At 41.4% G+C, this 26,656-nt stretch overlaps 1 protein-coding gene across 16 annotated transcripts in view; it reads left to right on the forward strand.

Moving 5' to 3' along the window:
• Positions 1-8,096, forward strand: part of celf6 (CUGBP Elav-like family member 6) — a 141,945-nt gene extending 133,849 nt beyond the window's left edge. For all 16 annotated transcript variants that reach the window (XR_007112512.1, XM_047581686.1, XM_047581690.1 and 13 more), the window contains one exon: positions 94-8,096. The gene's annotated coding sequence lies outside the window, so the exon portion shown is untranslated. The remainder of the gene's footprint in view (positions 1-93) is intronic.
• The last annotated feature ends 18,560 nt before the right edge of the window (positions 8,097-26,656 follow it).

The raw sequence follows: 26,656 nt of genomic DNA on the forward strand, positions 1-26,656 counted from the left end.
GAGCATGTTTGCCGCAGCCTCGCTGAATCCACTCTCCTTATTCTCCCCCGTCTCTTTCTCTCCCCCCTCTCTCTCTTTCTCTCTCTGTCACAGGATGAAGGGCCACAACACCTTATTTCCACAAGTGCAGTAAAAGTACAAAGACTTCTTGCTCTGCTACATATCATGAAGGAAGGGTGGTCCCTTGATCCTGCTGGAAAGCCGCTGGAAGATTGGGTGACTGAGAGGAGGATCCCAGAGTTGTTGTTTTTTTTTTTCTTTTTTGTTTCTTTGTTTATTTATTTTACTTTACTTTTTCCTTTCTTCGCAAATGCCTCTTTTTTCCCTGTTTTGCTTTGGCGTCTGTGGAAGAAGATTTTTTGCAGAGACCAACTTTTTGCTGCTGTTTTTTAGACATGATGGGGGAAAAAAAACAAAAAAAAAAACAAAAACAAACCTTTATAGACTCATTATGCTCAAAGCATGCATACTGACACAGGATATAGATAAACACACATAAACAGAGAAAACAAACCAAACATACACATTTAAAGATGCTACACCTAAAGAGAAAATGAAAAAAAAAAAAAAAAAAAAAAAACTTTGTACATAAACACGTGCAAATGCCAACAACATAAGTACTGAAGCAAACTCATGCGTGTGTAGACACACACAGAAATACACACAAACACACACACCAGCCTGCTGCCATTTTGGTTTTTGTGCCTACACAGGTGTTGTGCTCTGTGACAGGGCAAGCTCTGGATCGAAGAGGAAAACGAGAAGACGAGGAGAGAAGAGGAGAATCCAGGATAATTTACATGCATCATTCCTTAGGAAATAGGGACCAAAGGACTAAAACGCTTTTTAAAAGAATATAAATATATAAATATATAAATATATATTTAAAAACTCATACCTTGTAGCTGCAAGTATTACAATTTACTCGTAGTAAAAAAAAAAAAAAAATCATTAAATCAATATCCAGTGGCCTACTGTAAGTACGAATAAAAGAAAATGGAAATAATGTATAAAAAAAAATAAAATAAAAAAAGACATGGAATCGTAGTATAGGGGCTGATCTTTTGCTCTGGATGCTGATTTAGCACCAGGTTGTAGAATAGTAAAGTAGAATAGAAAAAAAAAAGAAAAGTAGATTTGCTAATTTTTGCTGTTGTTTAAAAAAAATACTTGAAGTCGTCATTGAAAAAAAAAAAAAGGGACAAAAGAGGGGAGAAAGGAAATTTCATTCACTCATCTGACCCCCCTCCCCTGCAACAAGTCTCTTTCGTTTGGATGTTAAGGTACCAGCCACTGGATATCTCGCTCATCATGATGTATAAGTCACCGCACTCTCTGACAGCTATGAACAGACTGTTCTGGTAGGAAAAAAAAAAAAGAAAAAAAGAACGATAAGAGAGGAAAAAAAAATGAGACTGAACTTAAAACTGATGTCTGTGCTGGACAGGGTGCAGATGTTTAAGGCTTCTCGCTAGCCTTTGTGTTCAAGCGACAATCCACTGTAAAGACCAAGTAAAACGGACATGGGATGTCTTCTGTTTTTCTTTTGTTTTTTCTTTTTTTCTTTTCTTGACCTTTTGTATCGCAACATGAAGTGTGAATTATGAAGCCACAAATTGTTAAAAGACGGTCACAGGAGCGACGGAGGAGGGACGAAGGAAGGAAGGAAGAGTGAGGTGACAGCTACTGAAACTGCCAGCAGAATGAACTCGGCTTAGGAACGAAGTGGTCCTCGTTGGTGTCAGAATTCTGTCAAAAAAACCTAAGCATGGCCGTTGTAACCAGCCAGGACTTCTATGAGCGACATGCCAGGGACGAGTGTGTCCACTGGAGCTGCTGCAAAACTCTAGACAGAGAGAATTTTCTTCTTCTTGTCTCTTGGCAGATAAACATTTCTCCGAAGACAAATTCAATTTGCTGAATTGATAGCAAAGGAGTGCGGGCTTTTAGAGCTCATTTAGCTCTGTCAAACGTAATGTAAATTCCACTGTTAACATGTTCCCTGACCTGCTTTCTTCATATATTATACATAGAGCCGATGGGGGAGGGGGAAAAAAATCTACTGCTTAAATAGCATATATATATAAATTAATTCTAACAGCTACTCATAACCATCACTCAGCTCGCCTGTAGCTTCTCTGACACTGACGCCAGCCAAGACAGAGTAAAGCACTCCAGCACTGTCATGTCTTGATTTAGAGTCCTGTAGCCTTTATTTTGACTGTTTTACAGCTCTGGAAGCAGCCTCTTCTCTAAAAACCGGATCAATACAGTATGTTTGGAGTGAGTCTAGAGGGAGGAGCGATGCCATTTCAGCCACTATGAGCACTTCCCGATTTTTCTCTGCCCGAACACCAGCTCACATCCATACACTTTCTCTGAGCACCGGCAGCTGGCAGCGAGAGCCAGGGCTCGGCGAGGAGGGAAGGAGGGAGGGAGTGGGGAGAAGGGAGGAAGTCAACAACTCAACATCCCATTGAGATCCTTTAAACCGACGCGTCTAGGATGGTGGCCAACGATTTAACTGATAAAATTAGAAGCTGCAGTCGAGCTCCTGGCGACAAATATTACAGATCTGTGCTTCAGACGCGGGGGCTGGGTTTTCCGATCAGTTTTCAAATAGCGTTTCCTGCGTCCTCGTGTTAGAAATCTCGCTGCTGGTTTCGAGTAAGACAAGTCCTGCGAAGCCGCTACAACCCCGAGAGCACCACCAGGTCGAAAAGCTGATTGGATTTGAAAAGTATGAAGACAGAGAAGAGGCGGACACAAGCAAAGCCGCACGGAAGTTAAAATACTTTGGAAGTAGCGCAAATCTCTGGAACCAATGACAACATGAGTTTTAGTTTGAGGTAAAATTGTCTGAAAACAGAAATATGTTTAAATTCATATTGAATCAGAATCAAATTTTCAATTGGGAATGGAATCGTTTCGGGAACGTTATCCAGCCGTATTTAAATGTACTGACATTAAAAAGTTTAATGATGTAGTTAAATAGCTTCTGCCCCAGTCCAAACTGTTCATATTTACCGCTTCAACGTTTTCTTCTCGCCGTAACCTCCCTCTCTTCTCGCTTGAAACAGAAAACCAAATCAGAACATGCTCAGATACACTGAAGGATGACTCATAAAGTGTGCCAGCTGTTTCCAGAGTTTATAATGTACTGCCTTTGTTGTTTAAATAAGCTGAAGGTCTTGATTTCAGTCCTTGGTATCAGCATGCCATGTACCGCCTTCTCTCCCCCCCAGTCCTAAGAGCTGCCATGCCTTTCCAAACCACGGCGCCACTGATCGGCGGCCCTCCCTTTGGAACAGCATTTTTCTGAACCTGGCTAATGCCTGTGCTCACTACCCTTCAATTATCTCCTGCACCATATTAGACATGCTATTTCACCTTTCCCTCTAATCACACTGTAATCATCAGCCTCTATACATTAGCAGCAACCAAGTGAAAAATCACCGGGATAATCACTTGGACCAAATGACGGGAGAGATGGTCCCCTGCATGCACATGGTTGACAGAAGGAAGATTAGAGAGAATTATGTTTGTGCCTACTCCCTGGCACGGCTGCTGACAGCTGACCTGGCACCAATAATACGGCCGAATTTACCCGAAGAGGCGATGGAGGATGTGGAATGAATAAACTCCTCCTTATCATAGCAAAGTGGTAATATTGGAGATTACATTGACATTGCCAAAAACTGAAGGGGAAGGGTGACGGCAAAAGGTTCACTTTGATTTTTCTTTTCTTTTTTTTCTTTTTTTTTACCATAAATGCTGCAGCAATAGTTGCTTAAAACTGGGTCGAAACCGACGATTGTGCTGGAAATCCTGTTGAAGCAGCTGCTGTGTTGTTATGATTCTTCATTCAGCAACAAAATTGTATCTCAGCAGTAAACTACAGAGGTCATCTTTTTTCCTTTTCTTTTCCTTCCCCACAAAATAACTTGCTCAACACCGACTTGCTGGGACACCTGCAAAGCACAGCCTCGTTCGACGCTAAAAAGAATATTTGTGAAGCACAGCAGTTCTTCAAATTCAAAAACGATGCCCATCGAATGACAGCTTTAAAGAAATTGCCTTTGTAACACGCAAAGCAGAAAGCAAAAAAAAAAACAACAACAAAAAAAAAAACAGGCCTCCATCCTCTGCCCTTGATTTGAAGTACGGTGGCGACGACGCGGTGAAGTAGGTCAAAACAAAGCCATGTTCTGCAAACCGTTTGTGCTCATTATTTATGTGACGCTGAACTAATCAATGGGAGATCTAATGTTCCATGAGCAATGAAGTTTCCAGGTCTTGTCTTGGCCATCTGTAGAACACAACCCGCGACATGAACCTCGCATTGCTGCTCCGCTGATCTTCTCTGTCCTGTACCAGATGTTGTACTAGTTCCCTTTACTAATGACAGGTTGAGTCCCCGGTGAGCCAAAAACCCTAAGCCCAGTATCCTGCTGTCTGCTTGGCTAACGGTGCGCCGTTCATGTAGCATGGCTGCTATGCCAAGGCTAAATTAGGGTATGAGAAACACTTTTAACAAGGCTGCTCCTAATACTTTTACACCCCAGGGAGAAGTGACACGCATTAAAAGCGGAAATATCTGTGAAACAGGCAGCAGGGCTACTGAAAATTAGAAAAAGAAAAAAAAAAGTTTGTTTTTAGATCTTCTCATTACCCATTTATTTACTAGAGGGGTCTGGCTGCTTTGCCCTTAGTCTGCTGCTCTGGCTTTTAGTCCTGGCTATGTTTCACCTCTAAGAGCACTGACAAATGTCAACCCAGCAGGCAGTCACCAAGCTGTTGCCCAACAGGATGATTTAATATTTACCCCCAAATTTGCAAAGAGAGAACGTAACTTGGCATTTCAGCCTGAAGATGTGTGAATCTAATTAATTGCGAGGATATAATTTAGCCTTGCCAGGAGAAACAAAAATATAGACACTTGAAAAATTATATACAGGCCCGAAAGCATAAAGCATCTCATCACTGTCAGTGCTTTGCTGCCTTTGTTTAGCATCTCACAATCAGTGGCAAACTGAAAGGAGCATAAGTATTTACAACATTCGCTTCTTGGACAGTGATGCATGCAGCCACTCAGAAACTGGGAGGGTATATCACATCTGCTCACCAAGTCTGTCCTCTAGATGAGCACGTATCCCAGCCAATGGCGGGACAGAGGAGAAGGCTGCTGGAGCATGAATCTCCAACCCCCTGGGTGCATAACACTCACCCTAAAATAGCAGCGATTGTCAAGGAAAGGAAGTGAAATGTAATTGACTGAAAGTGGAAAGATAATTAAAGGAACCTGTTGGACAGGAGGGAAGAAATTAATGCCTCTCATTTAATAGCTGCTTTGGGAGAGCTTTTCCGTCATCTCACTTTAGCGCAGAAAGGGTTTTGCTGTGGAAATGGGATTTTGCATGAAGGGAGGTGGAAACTGTGGAAATAGGCACTGGGTGGTGGGGGTGCTGTGTGCTAAACTGAAACTCCACAAAATCACTCCCAATACTCAGGGCATCAGGCACGATGATGTCATGATTAGTGGAGAGGTTCAGAGCCTTGCCTTACCCCTGATCCTGAAGGACGTCGAGCAGATAAACGTGAGGGCAGCAGGAGCCGTGCGGTCGCGTCACATTGCGCTGAGCCAGCAGAAGGGCTGATGAACCACCTAAATCGTGCTTTGGTTTTATAGTTATCAGCGTCCGATGCCAAGAGTAACAAAGTAACAAAAACTGTCCACCCAACAATGCACAGTGAAGGTGCGCGATTACGGTCCAACAACATGGCTGAGATGTAACAATGACAAAGACTTTTTTTATTCCTTAATGTAAATAGCCTATAAAATACGAAAACAGAGGATGGTTGTACAGCAACTTGTGTTCAGAAGCCCAACTCTGTGGGACAATGATGTCACTATAAAATGTATCCACAGCAGTGCAGGGATTTAGGAGAGTTTTAGTCCTTTTAAGCCCCTTAGGTTTGGGCTGTGAACATGCATCCTACAACCGTAAGCGCCGGACCGAGGCTTAGAGAGCATTTGACTTAGTGTCAAACCTAAGCCACGGCCCCCGAAGTGATCCGTTAATTAAGATTCTGTGTACACCGACATGTCATGATTTTTCTGACAGAAGAAAGATCGCCTATGCGGTAATTGGATTAGTCCAATTGGGGCTGATGAACAGATACGGCAGTGACAGTAGAGTTCATCCATCTGCATGCTTTCCGCTCGACAAGTGTGAAAAGGGGAAAAGAAAGCATCAGCCGCCGCCACGCTTGCTCAGACGCAACGGAATCAACACTAAGTCGAATGTTTAGGCTTTTACAGCATTTAAAGAATCTGCAGGTAACAGTTTGTTCAACGTGTACATAAACCACTTTGGAGTCGAAACACTTAACACACACGGCTGAGACTATACAGTACGTACATGGTTGGGCTGAGGCTGGAGGAAGGGGACAAACATATTGTAGATCTCAGCAGAAGCGCCTGCCTGCTTGACCCAATCTGCCTGACCACACAGCTGCATTACACCTGTACATACAATATAGCTTATTTTTCAATTCTGTTGAACATTCTTTATAGGCCGTAAAATAGATCATGTTCAAAAAATTAAAAAAAAAAAAAAAAATCCTAATTAAAAAAAAATAAAAGAATAGTTAATATATTTGAGCAAAAATAAGAAAAGGAACTTATGAAATAATTTATCAAAAACAGAAGATGATTTTATTTCATGTATAGTAAAGCACTAATGTTCAAAAATGGGATTTTATACTCATGTTGGTAAATGGTTCTTTATTTTCTTGCTTATGTTTTGTTATCATCGGCTGAAGCTGGGATAGACCCATTGTCACGAGGTTTATTCGGATATTCTTTGATCATTTTCCTTTTGTCTTTATTTTCTTTGGCTGCACAATCCCCGTGTGAAATCCCTCGTGGATGGGCAAGTTCAAAGAGATTTTGCTCATGGAAAGCTCTTAAATCAATACACGAATTAACAAACTGCACTGTAAAAGGATGATTGATGGTACCGGTCATGTGGATTCAGGAGAAACGGAGTCCATTGCACAACTGAGTTCAAATGGATCAGCATTGTTCAAAAAGAATCTTATTTGAGGCCTTTTGTTGTTTTGAGAAGAAAAAGACAGAAAAGACAAAAAAAATAAAAAAAAAACATATATATATATATATATCAAACTTTGCCATCAGATTGGTTTTGGGACCTATGCTGCCATATCTCATTGTCCATAAGTCATGGTTGTTTTTTCCTGTAATGCTCTTCTCCGTTTCTCTCTTTCAAGGGTTACTGTAATCTTTGACATATCTCTGACTTCCATCATCTCGGTTCCTGTCTACGGGAGGTTTCTTCCACACTGTTTAATGCGACTCCATCCACTAAAAACATTGTGCCAACGGTAGAATATGTCACGCTGCTTTACACCAGTCAGGTTGTTTTGTTAATGTGAGGGGGGAATTCTGCCTTAAACCCAGCTTGTTCTCTCAGACAGTACTACCTGTGAACAGTGGTCGGACACGCTGTATTCTGGGGAATGCCAAATGCTCTTTACAAACAAACACGTTGCCAGAGTCAGTCAAGCCTCAAGTCCATTTTGACGCAAATAAAGGATGTGGTCATCCACCTCCATTTTCCATTGGTTACAAGGACCAAAATGTAAACAAACTCAGCTGACTGAGCAGTTTGCTTCAATCAAGCGTTCAATGATAGCCTTTAAAGCGCTCACATCAAGTGATTTTGCATCACGGATCTTTGTGTATAAGATAAATCACCACATTCCCAGCTTCACTGCTTAATTTCGTTGTCTTCATTTATTTTCATGCAAAGTTGATTTATCATGATAAATGTTATGTTTAAATTCAAAATGGATGAAATAATCTTTTTGTTTGTTTGTTTTTTTAATTTATTTTGAACAAACTGAGTTACGGTTGTCTTACTTTCTTTGAAACGGATGTAATTTGAATTAGCGTTGGCTCGGGTCCGTTTCCCTGATTCGGGACGATATCTCCCATAGTGCTCCTGAACTCTGTAGTTCTCTAGTTCATTATATTCTGCTTAGACTAAAATAAAGCACAGTCCTGTAGAAGATTGAGCCTGCTTTGTCTTTTTTTTTTTTTTTTTTGTCTATACACATAGCCTGTTCAAATAATTCCTAATGGTTTGGATATATCACGGCGTGCATGCATAACCCCATTTGCAAGGACGTGAGGCACTTCCTCCTGTCGCTTGCATTGTGAAGAGAATGCATTTAGGACATGTCATTGTATTAATTGAGCTAACAGCTCTAACCATATCCGAATACCAAATTAGATGAGACGGTTAGTAGAAAATCGTTTAAAAAGGGCGAATAATGCATAATAAATGGAGGAGAGATTGGAAGAGGGAGGGGAATAAATTGTGAATTGATTAAAGGGAAATGGATATTCAGCTCTGGTCTTGTGGAGGTGTTACAGTAGAAACAAAAGCAGGTGCAATGGGTGCCGCTGGTTATTGTACGTGAATAAGAAGCAAGAAGTCAATCGATTAATCCAAGGTTTTCCTCAGGCTGCATTTTATTGACACAGACTTTATAGTGAGCAGAGTCAGATTACATTAAAGCCTACAGCCAGTGTCCTTTTTATGGCCCTGGGCTTCCTTCTCCCGCGTTAACCCTCAGAGTCGACCAGAAGCCACCAGATGCCTCAAAACCTTTTACGGTGGCGGGGAAACACTACACAGACACTGTTCGCCCACAACCCCTTATGGACAATGGGGGAGATAATACAACGTGTTTCTTTGCAGATCAACATGGTTCAGCAATTTCCACCAGCCACAAATGTCAATCACGGCAGAAGGAAAACATCAAAACTCTGTGACAGTAATTGTTCCCAGAATAGAGTACGACACCCGAGGGACCATCAATGACCGAACCATCCCAAGACACAGAGCATCGTTTCTTGTTTATGGCCCTCTCTGGTGCGGCTGTGCACCAGCATTGGTGTGGAAACAGATTTATGGTCGCTAAATTTGCAGGTGATAAAAAGGCAAAGAGTGGCCAGTTGTGGCAGTAACTCTTGGCTATTCACATGTTGACTCCCGCACAGCGTCTCCGGGGACCCTCTCTCATTGTGCGGCAGACACTCCATGATTCCACATGACAAACTGGATTGTTCCTCGAGTGAGTCCTGCTGAATTATTTTGGCCCTTTCGATTGCATCTCCTACCCCTGAGATTTTGCTCTACTGTTGCCTTTGAGCCATAAGCCTCGACAGCCACCGTTGTCGATACTCAATCTGTTCTGTAACCCCTAAAGCTGATGAAATGTGCTAACAGGGGTTTGTTTGTTTGTCTCCAGGAGGGGGGCCAAGGGAAAGAAAATGGAACAACAAGACTCTTTTGACAGTTCCATTTTTTCTAATGTTTTGGAGTGAGGGATAATCATGAAGTATGGATTGGATAGGGGAAAGTTATTACATTTTGTTGTCTTTATCCTTGTTTGAGTTGTAAAAAAAAAAGGTCAGCTTGTTCCAAACATGGTTCTTTGCAGTTACTGGGTTTATCCTCAATTCTGACTCCCCTACTTTTTCACTGTGGGAAAAGAGAAATCGTTTTCTTGCACTTCGCTCAGCCTTGTATCCTTTTAAATCTTCAGTGTAAATTTGACAAACACACAGCCTCCTCCTGTCTGGCTGAAGTGTTTCTTGTGTGTATTTACCTTATTGGTAATGCTGATTGAGATGGTGTCTTATGAAGCTCAAACACTGCAGCTGACAACACAGGCTCACATGAGAGAAAAAAACTTAAAAGATCAGCCTCAATCCTTCTAGCGCTCTCGAGACCATTGACAAATGTACAATATCTTTTGATGGAATCGAGTGAACTGATTATATCAGAGAGGATGCTGTGTTTTTGATTCTATGAAGCTTTACAAGAGTTCAAATGTCGTTACATGTCAAATATATTTTTTAACTGTAACTTAATATTCTATACATGACTTAATGTGGTTACTATTTAATTTCTACCAGATAAAAAAATAAATAAATAAACATCACCAAATTTAGAATATTACCACTGTGGGATTTGAAGCAATCCAGCCAAGCTGACAATTTTACTTCCTTTTTTAATCAAAATTGTAAATTAAACAAATAATGACAGATCTATAACAACAGGTCAGTAAACACAATGTTATTTGGACTTCTTTTAAAAATCAAAAGCAACTCTACTAGCAAATGTCATGCAACTGAAATGATGCCACATCCATTTTAGTCATAGCAGTACGAGCTACCACTTCAGTGAATGTTGTTTTTTCTTTTTAACAAATACAGCCTTGCTCTTGGCACAGAGATCTTCAGGATAGTGGCAGTTAAATTAATTTTGACAGCTGAAGAGAAGCGGGGAGAAAAAAAAAAAAAAAAAAAAAAAATATGATGCATAATTGTTAGCACATGAGTTTTAGTCCTTTTCCTCACGTGTAACTTTCCTTTAAAAGCATTAATTTAATGGGTTTATGATCAAGTGAACTAATATTATCATGTCTCGCAGATTGTTCTGCAGCTGACGCTAATATGTAATTGACAGAAACGAACTCGGGGCCATTACTTTCACAGGCTTTTAAATTCATGTCATGAGCCTCATTATACCAAGGAATGGCTTGTCTGTAGGTAATTGTGAATAATGGCCTTTCAACTTCGTAACTATGTCCTACACAAATATTTACCATATTGACTTATCTCTTGTCACTTACCATGCATTTAGCATTTGACTTTTATCGTCCATTAATCTATCAATGCATCCATTAGGGACACTCGAGCATTTGGGAGCCTCTGCACACTCCAACGGGCCTATTAGCATGTCCTCTTAATGGGAAACATGTTGCAAACACTAAGCATACGTTATGCCACTCAGAAACCTGAAGGTGCTGTCAACACTCTTTTTAAACTGGAGATTTGCATTCCTACTTCACTCCTCTCCAGTTCTTCTTCTTTTTTTTTAATGATTATAAAATAAAGGTCTTTGTGCAGCTACAAGTCCCTGAAGGAGGCTCTGGATGTCTATGACAAAGGGTGGCAAATTTCGATTCCATCCCTCTTAACATGCAGATTCCTAAATAACAAAAGATTATAACTAAATGAAAGTGTGAAGAAGACCTGGGTAAGCAATACCGCACAATCCCTTTGATCCTATTATGTATTACAAAAGCTTAATCAATATCTAATCAAGGGGAATACAGCATGCCATGTCTTACAGAGCTCTTTGTTGTCAGAGGTGGGGTTGCCATGGTGACTGGACAGGTGTGGAGAGCTTACGCTGCAGCGATATTGATGGAAATTAAGGAGCATTGATGAGACTTGAAGACGGTGGGATTGAAAAGGGAGATAATTAAAGAGAGGGATGCAGTGGGAGTGGGACACTGGGGGAGGAGGAGACAAAAGAGATTTAGGCTGGAGATAGGCTACAGGAGGTGATGCAGACGGATGAAACTTGGATACGTAGCTTTCTGGCTGCACCGCTGCCACCAGAACAGCAGGAAGTGCTTCCACTCCACAGCATGTATATCAAAGAGGAGCTTTTAGAACTGAAATAATTCTGTTCGAGCCGCATTTACGCTAACAAAGATTTAGGTTCTATTTCACTGTCTGTCATTAACAATTCAATAGCATCTCAGTTTATATTCAGCAGCGTCCTCACACAAACACTACATTTGCAGACTTGACCGGGAAAATACAAATCACACACGTGCGCACATGTAAAGCTGAGCATGTACCTTCGTGTAGCAGCGGGAGGGGGGCAAGGAAGACAAAGGAACAGGCTCGACTAAGCACATAAAGGTTCCTTACCGAATCTGCCTCAAGATGCTTCATAATTAAAATTACAGTTTAATTCTTGATAAAGCCGGGTTAGAGGGAACATATGGAGTTCATGAGAGACCACAAATGAAAGTGTAAGTGCACTGAGCACATTTGGCAAGTGATTTCACCGCAAACTACAATCAGTAACCCAATTGCAGTAGACATCATTCCTATTAAAACCTCTATCCTTCCCAATCACCAGTATTTCACGAGGTTAACAAAGTTCCTGTGAATTTATGTAACTTTACCAACTGCATATATTCCATAAATACAAAATGAAATGAGAACACATCCTCTGCAGGCGCAGGCCTTCGTTTTTATATCTCAATTCCTCGCGCTCTCATTTCAAGGTAATTCACGAGGCGGTAAAACTGTAACTAGGGAAGATAAAGCGGGTGAGAATGAGCGCGTTTAAAGAAGGCACCGACGCATCTGAGTCATGGCCGACCGGGACAGAGTGAAGATGATGTCACCACGGCGCGCACTCGGCGTCCGTGCCCCAGGGGGAAACTTGTCGGGTGGTGCATCTTCGTCATGTGTGTGCCGCTCGACCCGTGGTGGGAGTCCAGCAAGTTCTGTCCGTTCGAGGCCCCGGCCCCACAGAGAGCCGTCTGTCAACACCTGATTAACACTTGAGATAATAGGTCATTAAAGTTCCCCTTCAATCAATGAGTCCAATCGAGTAATCAGGGCCGAGATTGAATGAACCAAACCAGCGTGGGGCCCGGTGGGAGCGAACAGCCTTTAATCAGTATTGCTTTCATCTGTAGATATACACGGAAAATGCTGCTGTGGTTAAAATAAGAAAATAAATTAAAAAAATAAAATAAAGGTGTGATGCTTTTTCTCCCTTTTGCGAGTTTCATTCACGTCAAAACCCGTCAAAGACCCAGTGCATCATTAACAAACTGATAACATCTTGTTTTGGACAATTCCCTTTCACCCATTTGTGGTTAAGTAAACTCGGTATCTCCTCTGAAAAGGTTTTTATGACCTCCAGTGCTCTCTTTGCTGTCTAAAATTCGGAGACACACACATTTCATCCCCCAGCCCCCTCGTTCCCGTGATGTATTATCCCGGGCCTTTGTTTAAATCTCTCTTGCTATTTGACAGGTCAATGTTGTTTAAGCTGCCACCTTTCAGCTGGGAAATTCCATCCATTCTCATAAATCTCACTTAAGTATCATTACCTTCCGATTACTGTCTTAATCACGCGAATGCACAGCTATTGCTGCTTGTAAGTGGGACAATTTACAACACATGGATGATCGCTAATTTCGGAAACATCGCACAAAAGTGTGCATTTTATTGTGTATCACGTGTTTGGACTGGAATGGTCCAGCACGAGCCCGCCTGAAAAACCTGGGGCACTGTGTCCGAGTGTGCCCGCGCGCGAGTGTGTGAGCCCACGCGTGTGCTCAAGCACTTGAGTGAGTAGCCGCGGCCGGCTGACAGCTGAGCTGAGCTGAAGTGAAAGCACGAGGCCCGGTGACAGAGAGAACAGAGGGATCAAGCGTTATTATCAAAACCGGCTTCAGTGCTCCCTACTGCGGCCTCACAGCTTCCTCCAGTCAAGCTGTTCGTTTGTTTGTTCGTTTGTTGTGTCAGTGTGCATGGCCCATCTTCTTGAATCAATGCCATTTTCGGCTTCTATTACTCGATGGGGAAAGAGACGAGCAGATAGATGACAACAGAAAGGTGAGAGCACCGCCTTTGTTGTCATTTTTTTTTTGTCTGGATCGCTTTTCAGATTCCCAATGCCCAATTCACATTTTTCATTATCTTTCCAGGTGATAAATTTATCAAACAAGTATTATGTTTGATAATAAAAAAATTTAAAAAACTCGAAATCTAACTCATGCTTTTCTGTTGTGTCACCTTACACTGAATAAATCCTCGTATCCCGGTATGTTTTTCTTACACTAATTCAACATTGGTTTGTTCCTGCGGGAACTGGCACACAGGATGCCAATGTGGTTCATAAAAAGACATATCACTGCAGGGGAAGTGTGCCTAATTCTGCTCTGAGAGTAGCTCTCGTAAAGAGACACTGTGGCTAGCCTACTAATAGAGCTGTGAGGGGAGAATGATGCAACTCGGAGGCAATGCTTTAATTTGCCCTTGGTTTCGCACACGCGTCTAGGAACAGCCACTCTGTTCTGAAGCTGATTGGCCCGTTTACCTTTAGACATGGGCCAACCACTCGCCTCCGAGGTATGAGGTAGCTGGATTTAGCAAGTTTTGTTTTGCTGTGCTCCTTTTTTGGCCTGGGTAGGTCAAATAAGGTAGACGCAATAACTATGGCTGTAGGTGTAATGCTGGAAGCTTTTCTCCCCCCGTCCCCCCGCCCCGACTATTCGCGCATATGTGCCTTTTTTGCCTTTCATATTACTTTTAAATGTTTGAAGTTCATTCTTATCAAAAGATGTTTGCAGTTCAGTCCACTGGGCCCAGAATGCTATTTGTATCTTAGCAACCTGTGCAGCAACAGAGGAAGATCAGAGAAGCTACTTATTAACCTGTTGCTATGACTACAGCGGTCGGCAATAACTCAGAAGATGCTTTAACCCTTTCTCTCTACTCTGCCACCTCCTATCAACAGACAGACAGATAATGTTCAGAACATTTGGTGAATGGAAAAATCGGAGCCTTCGTAGCTCCTTTTTGAGTATTCACCCGTGTGTACGGGTGTGTGTGTGCGCGCGTGTGTGCGTTTCTTTTGTACTGGCCCAGCAGGGTATGTTTGTTCTGAAAACCAAAGGAAGTCAAATAACCGGCGCACCATCTCGATGAAAACAGAAGCACAGAACAAAGACGTTCCTCCTTTTGTTTTCCTCCGCCAAGTGTAGAGAATATTTTATTGCACACGCATAAGTGTAGTGCATTTGATACGACGTCTTGCGAGCCCAATCAATCTGACGTACCCGCGTGAAAGGGTGCAGATGTTTCCATTTTTTTTTTTTTTTTTTTTTTTTTTTCCTCCCCTGTATACCTCCACACAGGAGCACCGAGCGGTGACAAATGCTTTCCACACGCAGGTTGGAGCGTGAGTGTGAACTGATTTGAATTGATGTTATTCCAGGAGAAATCAATGCATTTTTTTTTAACAGCTGCAATTACGCCCCTCACGTCAATTCATCAAGAGATTTGCATGAGGTAATTGTTGGCGCCACGTCTACTGATGCATTTTTATTACGTTTCAATTAGGAATTGAATCCAATTAGGGAAGTCATTCCAATCAACAAACAGCAGTCTCTCCTCAAAGCAAAGCCTACAGTATGAAGAGGCTGAAGGACAGACACTGTGGCAGAGGTCCATCTATTGTTTAATCCGATGCCACCGGCACTAGCTCTCGCAGTGCATTTTTACAAAGTAAAACCAAAAAGTAAAAACAGTTTAATGCAAAGTAATAACGCCGGCCTTTGTCACTCTTTTATGTTTTTTCTTCATGTTTTTTTTCCCCCCCAGTAAGAAAATATAAATCGCAAACTAATAGGCACTTAATTAATTTCTCTTTTTAAAATTTCTTTCCTTTTGTTTGGATTTTGTTTGGGTACATTAAGACATCAAAGCAATCACACGAGGCAGCCAACAACCGAGATTTTGAGTTCATTAATTTTCATTAGTAATAACAAATTGTAGGACATTTTAAGTCCTTCTCACAAGTCTTTTCTCTGGATTTTTGAATTATTAACTTCATGCAAAGAATTAAATAAAACACAGACAGGAGGGTGCAGATAAGAAATTACGCCAACTCCGACAGAATAGGGGGGTTTGTGAATTACAAATACTGATACTACATTTTCATATTTCAACTCGTGACAGTAAGCAACTGATGTGAGCTGAATTTCCAACTGAATATAAAGCGCCACTTGCTTGTGATCATCTATGAACTCTGTTATGTTCAAAAAATAGACGAACAGCCTAACCTCCAACTAACCCTGATAGTCACTCGCTCAGCACATGACACAATAATAATGAAATAAACACACAGTAACCCAACCTGAAAGGAAAACTCAGCAGGCTGTTAAATAGTGTTTATTTGCTTGGAAGAATTATCTTCCTAATAACACTGTCAGAAGCGACGGGCATTGTAAAGCCGCGCCACCTACTCAAAGGAACTTTGATTCCGAGGTCGGCTTCTTATTCTATGACATCATGTTAATATCCCCTTTTTTAAAAAACTACTGAAAAGTTGTCCCGAGATAGACGGGCGGCGGTGGCTGCTTTGGCTTGCAGCAGCGCCGTGGCTTTGATCTCAGGGCAGAGCAGAGTCTAAAGAGGTGCGGAGTGGCTGTGCGCACGCTGCTACTGCCCCCTGGGGGAGAGACTGGGCATAATCGGCGCTGGGAGCGGCAGATGGCTCCCGCAGCTTCGGCACCAAACAGCACTCTTTCCATCTAGCAAGAAGGAAACTCGTGAAGAGTAAGCACTCCCATGGGTTTCCATCATCACCACACTAATCGAATCAGCCTCAGAAAAAGAATGACAGCTTGTGTAACTCAGGTGGTTATATGGCGGTGAGCACTAATAAACAGAGCACTGTTACTGCTTCTGTATGTAACACCTGTGGGGATTTGAGAAAATGTGTAACAGGTTATCATTGCAAAAACTGGATTTTTTGGGGGAATGATTATAGAATCTTTATTACATCTAAATGTTAAAAAAACAAACAAAAAAAAAACATATGCGCTTTCTACACATTACAGACATGGTGATTCAGTGTCTCTTTTATAACCAAACAAAGGCACTTGGAAACTTTGGCCACACTCAAAAATAGATTTTTTTTTTGTTCGCATTTTCCCCCTGCTCCTTTGAAAAAGTCTCTACACAAAGGCTACAGTGATTGAAGTCATCAGTAAAGCTTTTTTATCTCATCTTTTTTTTTTTTTTCGGGACTCGAAGTAGATTTCCCATCTTCCTCTCTTTCCCACCGACGCCGCTTCTTTCACGTGCAGCACAAATGCACGCAGGAAGGGACACGCTAAAAATGCTGCCGTGGAAAATGGAGGTGTGCAGATTGCCCACTTAGACTGTTGCATTATCCTTTTTTGTGTTTACTTTCCATTCTCTGCTCTCATTTGCAGCCTTCTTTTCTGCGCTCCCTTTGTGCCTCTGCTCATACAGCCTCTGTCAGGTGTGTGTGTCTATTTCCTGTCCTCATTGTCCTGTCTCTTGTCATCCTTTCACCCGTCCCTCATCTCTCCACCATCATCAAGGACCCGGTGGCCTCCTACGTAGCGCCAGTAGAGAGAAGGGTCTGTATCTCGGCAACGCACCTAGCAACCGTTCCTCGTAACTATGGATTATAACCTGTTGCCAAGGGAGACAGAGATGGAGGATTGATTTTTTTTTTTTTCTTTTAGGGATAAAATTCAAAGTGAATTAGATGCATGAATAAACAACACATCAGGCCAGAGCGCGCTAACATTTATGAATGGTGACTTAGATAATTTACGGTTTTATTCTTAATATGAAGCAGGTTGATAAAGATTAGCACAAAAGCATGTTGTTTGGATGTGAACGGCTTTTTGAGGGATTATCCTTGGGTGAATGATTACGGACGACCATAACACACACATATATGTATATTCATTCAAATGTTATTTGTATTATTTCTATTGTATTATACATTTAACAAGATTATACATTTAAATGGAACCATATTTACATTATGCTTTTAAGATAATGTAAGAAGAATTTGCATGTCGATGAAGGAATATTACTTGTTGTCGTTCATCCTCTCTGTGTGTGTGTGTGTGTGTGTGTGTGTGTGTGTGTGTGTGTGTGTGTGTGTAGGATAATTTAAGGCACAGATTTGAGATAAGATAAAAGTTTGTTGTCCCTGGAAGAAAATCCTGTGCCACAAGATGCTTTTACAGCTAAAATAACAATGCACTTTCATGCAGAGTAGGAAATATAATCCAGCCCGATGGACTAGTCACTGTTGCACATGGTTTCAGCGTGAGTGAAAAGGGATGCACCAGGTATCGGCATACAGCGCTGTGTAGAATGATATTGCACATGACGTTGAAAATAGATCTCATATGATATGGAGGAAAAGAGAAAAAAAATATTGCACATAACGTATGCAGTCAGTGTTCCGAGTTTCAGTTCTCATCGCTACTAAAGGGGGAGATGTGTGATGCAGTTTAACGGCCAGTGATGGGAAAGGCCTCAGTAGACTCAGTCTATGGCTGTGTGCTGTGGAGTGAAGGGTGTGAGACCTCCATGACAGCAGCTTAAATACTAAACCCACTGAAAATTAGTATAGGCATGTTTTGATCATTCCAAACTTACTTTGTTAAAAACATTAAAGTGGGTAACCTTGTGAGTTAAGACTTTGTAGAAAACCCCCTGCCATGATCCTCACTCTCTTTGGTGGATATCTTGCAAACAGTTTTTTTTTTTTTTAAGTCAGGTTTTTAGGCTGCCTTGCACACACACACACACACATCGTGTTTACAATCTACCCACAGATTCCTTCCACCGTACTCAACAGTTGGCAAGCTGTTTCTTCCATCAATCGTTGCTCCTTTTTTTTTTCCACTCAAAACACACTGTCAAGGTCTGCGGCCAATCTTACCTTCAGCCGTTCACAAAATTACATCCGGAGTTTGCTTTGCACACTTTGGTCACTGGCTTAACAAGTACTAACACTACTTTTTTACGTAGACCCTGACTGTGCATCAGTGCTACACACTGGTGCAGGCGCCCCGCCTGTCCTGTGTTAGGTAAACCTTCTTGCAGTTTCCTTGCAGTCATGTGGGGTCTTTACTTTTCGTTTCGGTGACAGGCAGTTTTATCTGAAAGATGTCTTGAGCTTTCAGATCTTGTGTTGACTTCCACAGTTTCACTTAACTGCCATTTCTGAGTGATATTTCAGACAGTGGGAACTGCAGGCAGGAAGCCTGTCAGATGTCTTTTTATAGCCTTCCCCTGCTTTGAAGGCATCAATTAGTTTCGTTTTCAGATCTTCAGTCAGTTTCTTAAGAAGAGCCCGTGGTCACTGAGCGTTAGAAGATTTGAAGAAGCAGGGAATTTATCAACTCGTGAATTATCTTCAGCTGACATCATATAATACCTGACTTACAAATATCAGAGTCAGTTAAGGTCTGAATGATACTCTATGATTTTACAAGTTGAAGAAGGATACCCACTTTTTTTTTTTTTTTTTTTGCGCACATGCCACAAATTTCTATGCAACATGGAGAAAATCTAATTTAAACGTCCTTTCTGCAGGGATATTATTCGCTTGTTCATAATTTTTCATAATTTCATAATTCAATAAGGTATGTAATTTGCCCTAGGGTTCCCAACCGTTTGCATACAAATGTAAGTGGGTTCATTATTATAGACAAAGAAAGCAGAGCCCTAATAAGAGGGAACACACACACACACAAACACCGCGATGCTGTCTTTTGGTGCTTTTCAACCATTCTCTCCATCGCCCACTCTCTGATGAGTGCTTTTACATGGCCACACAAACTTGTCATTAAACTAACCCACTATTTTCCATCACCTCTGAGCTAAATTACCACACTCTCCTTGGCATCCTGTGGACCAGCTTGTGGATATGAAAGCCCACAATTCCCCTGCTATCACCTCTCTGGGCTCTCGCAAGTGCACTAATGATAGCCTGCCACCGGAGAGCTGGTGGAATGGAGCCGTAATGTCCTTGGAAAGTGCAGGCTGGTGAGCGTGCTGTGGGAGAGAGGCCTGCTCTGTGTCAGGAGCTCTCTCTCTCTCTCTCTCTACTGGTTTGGATAGCCTGCATCCTCCGGCCCCGGTGATAATGGGCAGATAGGTTGAACCCTGATGGTTGGATGCTTGTGATGGGGTCCTGAATTTGACAGAGGTCCGTACCATTAGCTGCCAGTGTTCACCAGAGGGTACTGAGGCACAGATATGAGAACGCGCATGCTCCCAAACACACATAGCTACGGTGCTGCCTTGACTCCACACGGAGCAGTTAAAAGTTCTGTGGTCTTTTCTTAGTTGTAGTCATTACTGAGCATTCTCAGCTATATGAGGAAGACACATAGGGTTCTACACACATACAAACACACACACACACACACTGTTCTGTGTCCATAGCTGTTCGCAGCTTCGGGGGACTTTTTCTTTTTTCACAGAGACTTGCTCTACTGTTAATCGTAACTGCTGCTTGAAACGTATCTTCACCTTAAAATTTTATGTTTTACTTTAAGGGGAATGACTTTTTGTCCCCATAAGGAAGACTGAATCCACACAACATGTGCACAACCTGAACCTTATGCAGAGTAAATCTAAACAGATTTCACTCTTATTCTTTTCCCGCTATTCAGGACGTATTTACAAATGTGCTACATGTACTGCACTGGTATTTATACCAGCCATTTTCATAGTGGACTGTATATGTGTTTACCAACACGCTATAGTCTGTGCTGTTCCCTAATATGCTGTAAAGTGGTCTGAATAAATAGTAAAGAGTACTCGCAAAAACTAAAATACATCCAATTTCTTTACTTTTAAAATATTATAAACACTGATATATTTGTATTAATGTATTAACTGTTAATTAATGTTTTTATTAATTTATTTAAATGTGTAATCGACTGTCATTTCTTTGGAAGTAAATATGAATATTAATATAAACATTAAATTACTTGATACATATATTTTTTATATATAGTACCCTTTACTGCACAAAGCTATCCTATCCTGTAAGACAAAAGCTTATTTTATCTTACATGTTCATAAGATTTATATAAAGGCTGTATCTGAGTTTCAATTTTTTATTTTAACATTCTCTATATACTCTCTGTACCCATGTCTGGCTATTAAGGATTTCATTTTAATAAAGCTCAACTTTCTCTGTGAAGCACTGTTTTAGATCCATTTTTTTTTCTTCACACTACAAACATCCAGCCCTAAATGTACCACTAAGTAGTATAATTTTTAGCCTTAAAGTACTAGAATATATACTACGCTTTTGATATTCAGCAGCACTATGTAATTCTGTAAGCTCAGATGTACCAACCTCCCACTAACGAAGATAAGAAGCAGCCTTCCGTCTATTATTTTTAGTCAGACGCTTTCAGACGGTAGCAGTGATGCCTCGTTCAAGGACACTTGGACAGAGGAGGAAACATGACCTTACTGAACATTAACAGGACATTAACTCTCAACTTCTGCTATGCTGCTCCCAGCGCACTCTCAGCGAGTTACAGTCTATGGTTTTTAAGTACCAAACTGAACTTGGAATATCACAGTCTGGAAAGATGAAGGTTATTTGTGTAGCTGTTACTGGTCATTTTTGTAGCATGTTTGTGTTAATATGAAAGCAAATGATCCTGTAAGAACTGGGGATTGGATTTTCTGTATTTTGAATAAACAGAAACAAAGAAAAAAAAGCATTTTGCTTTTTGAAAGTAAATTATTCCAAGTGTGGCTCACACAAGGCTTGTGGAAAACAAGCTGTGTCGAAACCATATTTATTTATTTCTCTTATCTTAAGATATGACAGCCACTGAAATTTGACTCTCAAATATCTTAAACTAGGAGAGAGGACAAAGCTGAGCAGAGGCTCATCCTGACAGTTCAAACCTGAACGTAACACTGACGGATAATGTTGCATGATCATTAAAATCCTGTCCTTTTTGTTACCTCAAAATAGAAATGAGGAAACAGACAGCTTCGGTTTCATGTTTTATGAGTCTGATTTGGAAAGAGGAGTCGGTCTCAATCATTTACCACCATCTTGTGGTTGCAAAGGGTACAATAATAAATATAATATTGTGTTATTAAGAAAAATATCAAATAAATATAAAAAAAAACACATTTTTGTTAAAACATTAAATACATGTTACGCATAATAGTTACACTTCATCCACGACATGTTTACCTTGTCTTTTTCATTATGTTGGGAAGTTCCTATGAGGTAAGTTAAGAAATCATTGTCAGAAAATAAATATGTGTGAAAAAATACATATTTAAGACAGCAGTTTATCAGTGTACTGTATGCAGTGGAGTGTGGTTTTCAACAACTGAGGTTTCAGTTTTTTCTTATTTAAAGAATAAGTTAAAAAAAAAAGATAAATACTGTAAATGCTATCATGTCCCCTTTATTATCTGATTCCAGTCATAGCAAGCAGACGACATACCTGTGAATCTGCCGGGGGAAAAAAGAAGAAATGTGTACGGAGTACAATTTTCCATGTCAAGATGTAATACTCCCTTCACCCACTTGAGGGCAGTCAGATTCTATAGCAGACAAAAAGAAGTGGGCAAAGTACAGCCCAAGATCTCCTGGGAACAAAGGATTTGCTGGTGGTCCAGCACATTGAAAAGACTGCTGTATGTAAATTGTGTAAATCCACTATGGAAGAGGAGGGTTATGCTAGTCTGATTTCATGCCCGGTCCACCCACTGGAAATGGACCTCAGGCCAGCAGACCCCGTGTTTGAATATGTATGGGGGGAAAGGGCCTTTGTAAAAAGCCAACCACTGACACAAAATCACTGTTCCTGTTAATGTTTTGTTTCCGCAGTTTTCACTGGAGGTTATCTTTTGGCTTTGGTTTCCTAGTCTGCCTGTACATATTTGGGACCTGGATTTATTTTAATTCCATGACTGTGAAAAGCAGTGTGCAAACACACAACACAGGTTAAAAGTTACCTTGTTCGTAGTTAGTAAAGAAAACTTCTGGCTGGTTATTTGTCAGGTTTCCCTCCTCCATAATTCTGATCAAGGCACCGCATTGCCATTCCAGCCAGACTATCAGTCACCTGGGGACAATGGGCAGCTTTGCAGTGTGGGAGAGCGAGAAGGTAAATAATTTGGGAGAGGAGATAGGGACACAATTAAACTGGCACATGTAAATGCTGGCTAAATGGGACACGTGGAGGAGTGGTGGCCCTCTCAAGCAGCTAATTGATCAATTAAGTAAACACAGGCCGCTCCTGAAGGGGGGTGCTGGAGAATGGGTGCAAGATAAGGTGCTAATGACTCATCTGTGGCTAAAATATGAGTCTGGAGATAATAATTCGACAGAAATGGTGGCGGTGAGAAAAGGATCGTCTGGCGGCCATTGCAGTAGTTTGGAAACCAAGCGAAAAGACATCCACTTTTTAGGATTCTTATTTCATAGTCCTGTTTTTATATTTGCATTTTAAAAGCCCAGTATTTCTGCAGGTATAGCTGCCAGTGCAGTGGCTGATTCACACCGACAATAAGTCCCGTCAGTGGTACCGATGATACCGATGCTTCAACTTTAGTGAAAGCTTGCCCGCGTAACAGTGAATGGCGGTGTGAACGTCCATAATTGGTCTATAATATCACTCTTTGCTTTGCTGCCTTGTCAGAAAGCGTTTCCAATTCAGCTTCTTGCATTTCCGCTACCTGGAGTCTTAAGTAAGCCAACAATACACTGCACTGTGTGAGCAGACACAAGAACAAGAGCACTGCACAACATGTTAGATGGTAAGCCGACCAAACCACAAACTAGAGTCATATATTACCACAGAGCTGAATTCGCATGTCTCTTGCAGAACCAAAGAAAAATTAAAATGAGCTTCACAAATGTAGATTTATTCCATGGTCATTACATTGATTGGATAGTGACACATATCGTTTGAGTGCAGTTTATCTGTGGTTAAATTATATACATATACTAGATCACTGAACGCACCTCAATGCCTCGGTTCTCTAGTGAGTACGCGTCTGCCTCACATGCCTCTGAGTATTTTAGTTTATGTAATTGATGTCGACATGTTTTTTTTACGACAATGCCGTGATATTCATGCATCTACGCAGCTGAAACGGTTTAACAAGAAAAACTCCTGGCGGCTAGTTGTAATGTCAGTAAAGTGATCGTTTAAAGTAAGGGTGGAAACACCAGCAATCTACTAAAACATAACACGGGCTTAATTTCCGGGACTGCCATGTACTGATGGCACAGAAGCCTGCACTAGTGTCACTGCCTCCCAACAGAGAAGCGTGTCCGTTACGGAGGAGGGTAAACATTGACACACAGTCAGGCTTAGCGTATTTTTTCTTTGACTTGTTTAATTTAAGTTTTTCTAAGTCAAAGAAAAAATACGCTTAGCCCGAGTACAAGTATGCTCTCATTTCATCCATTTTGAAGGATGACAGACTCTCGCTGGAGTGAACTCTCACACATCAGCTCTATGCCACGGAGAAAACTGATCAGAAGTCAATGTGGGAATTGATAAAGATTCAAGCAGATAAACAGAACTAATAATGTCGTCAGTATCAGTACAATATTTTCAATATATCCATTGCAACCTAGATTATGTCAGGATGTGTTCAGTGTTTGAACGCGAAGGCTGTTTTACTGTTGCCCTTTGCCGTTCTCTGAAGTACTTTGTCGGGCCGTTTTGCTGAAATTGCTGCACTAATAAAATTGACACGATCTGACTTAAATAATAATAGCGAGCACTGGCATTTCTGCTCCAATCTGAAGATTAAACGTCTTTGACTTTGGCTTACTTCGATCATATCTCGCCTCATAATGGGGGCCCTGTAAAAGTGCATTATCTCCACGCTCGGGAAGAAGGTAATACACTGACAAGAGACACGCTCTGATGTTCTAAATGTGTGGAGTAAGTGGCGCTGAACGAGACGGGCTCTCGTGCTGACAACCAGGTGGACAGGTCCCCACCCTCATTCCCTCCGTCTTTCATTTGAATAATGCATGCTAATTACCTACTTGCCGAGAGCAAAACTGTCACCCCACAAGCCCCAATAGACGTTTCCACGCACACACAGACACGCAAGCACATGACCAGGCACAGTTGCTAGCACACACAACACACAAAACACACACACACACACACACACACACACATATAGTGGCTGTCACTGCAGCAGTTCTACTTACCTCTGAAAAACTGGCACATTTACAATAGAAACTTCAGAGAACCTAGTTGATATACTTGAGGGAATTCCTTTAACAAAAGCACCTGTCAAGGCAGCATGTAGGCTAATGATAGACCACATCCAGCACTCTGCTGGAGGAGCTGAGCATGGCACTTCTTATGCTAGGCTATTGAAATTTTTTCTTACAAGTCCAAGCAACAGACAGAAAAAGTGATAAAATGTGAGTAAAGGACACCGTTTCTCTAAGCAATCTGTTTTATACCAACAGTAATTTCCTAATATAAAATCCACTTTAAAAGTCATTCTGTTTATAAATGTGTCGTTTGCCGCTGCTAGCAGATTGACAGACTTCTTTGTGAAAGTTAAAAAAAAAAAGAAACTTTGTTGAAGCAACAAAGCAGACAACAGACCTTGCATTAACGTCTGTGCTGAGCAATCTGATCACATGAGGCCAGCTTTTACGCCCGTGTTCACACATAGCAGAAACACGTCTCCACATGCCCGCTCAAATAGCTCCTTCGATCCAATATTTGTGTGTGCATCACGACTTTGGCACACATGTTAAGAGACCCGCACAAAACTTAAAATTATTTTAACACTAAACTGGAAGTTTCCATACACAGCATATTCTCTGGTAACTATGGTAAACAAAGTCAAAGGTGATTGAGGAAACGCACTTAACTCCACGCTGCTCCTTATACATCACCATGATCACATCAATAATTAACCACATGCCAGTTTCTTATTGAATGATGGAATCACACACAGTGTACACATATTAACCACTTCCAATTGTTAATTCTATCATTTATTAATTTAAAAGCAAGGACAGAATATTTTAAAGGTCTCTCATTAATGAACAGACATCTCTTATAGTCCTTATCAGGTGATCATTTATAATAGAGATTGTGTCTTTATTTTTTTATGAATGAATGAACGAAGCAAAACCCAAAAACAGTAGTGGACCTTTAATGTGACTCAGGACGTTCACACTACCAAAGGAATTGGGACAAATGCGACCTAGACCACGTTCAAATGAGATCAGAGAGCTGACATCTCAAACGCAATCTCAATGCGTACCAGACGTGCTCACACATGTACTTTATGCCCGTCACTTGTGACAAGATTCCCCAGGACAGATGTTAGTGCAAAGGTCTGAACAGACTGAACAGTCTTTAAAATATAGCAGCATTGTTGTTTAGCGGTACAGGAAATGTCTTTGTTAACTTGTACACACACACATGTGGACGAGCAAACCAGCACGCATTTACATAAAGTTCACCCAGAATCCCATTCAATCACATTTTGTGACACACGCTCACCAAAGAGCATTCATCAGTGCACATGCATACTCTGGCTCTCTCCCACACATGCACTTGAACACAAACACTTCTATGTAATATGGCCCCAACATGAGACTAATGCTTATACCTTTGCAGAGCCTCACTTACAGTGCATTGTGAAAGTTGGGAGGTTTTTTCAATCCATTCACTTGAGGCTTGGTTACACAGAAAACCCCTCAGTTGGCTAAACCTGCAATTCCACTGATGAGCTTCCTGGCTGCTTACCCAATACCGGGGTAAAACTGGCAAACTGTGTGTGCGTGTGTGGGCCCATTTTTCTGAATTTATTGTGTGTACGTGAGGCTGTGTGTGTGTTTCTGAGCTCGTGTGTTCATTGAGTCGCCAGACAAAGCTGCCAACGCTCGCTTCTCCAACTTCCATTCGCTCAACAAAAACTGTGGCAGTCTGGGGCTAATTTGACCCTCCTGCCTGTGCGCCTGTGAATGGCACGCCATTGGTATGCAAGGCGTGGGGCGTCCTCAACAATAATTCAGGGATAAAATCAATGATGCTGCCAGTGAACGGCCCGTGGTTTTTACTGGCTCCATCAGTGACTTTGGGGAGGCGTGTGTGGCGCTCTGACACGGAGGTTTGA

Source organism: Mugil cephalus, chromosome 3 (assembly GCF_022458985.1).
Source record: "Mugil cephalus isolate CIBA_MC_2020 chromosome 3, CIBA_Mcephalus_1.1, whole genome shotgun sequence".
Lineage (NCBI taxonomy): Eukaryota > Metazoa > Chordata > Actinopteri > Mugiliformes > Mugilidae > Mugil > Mugil cephalus.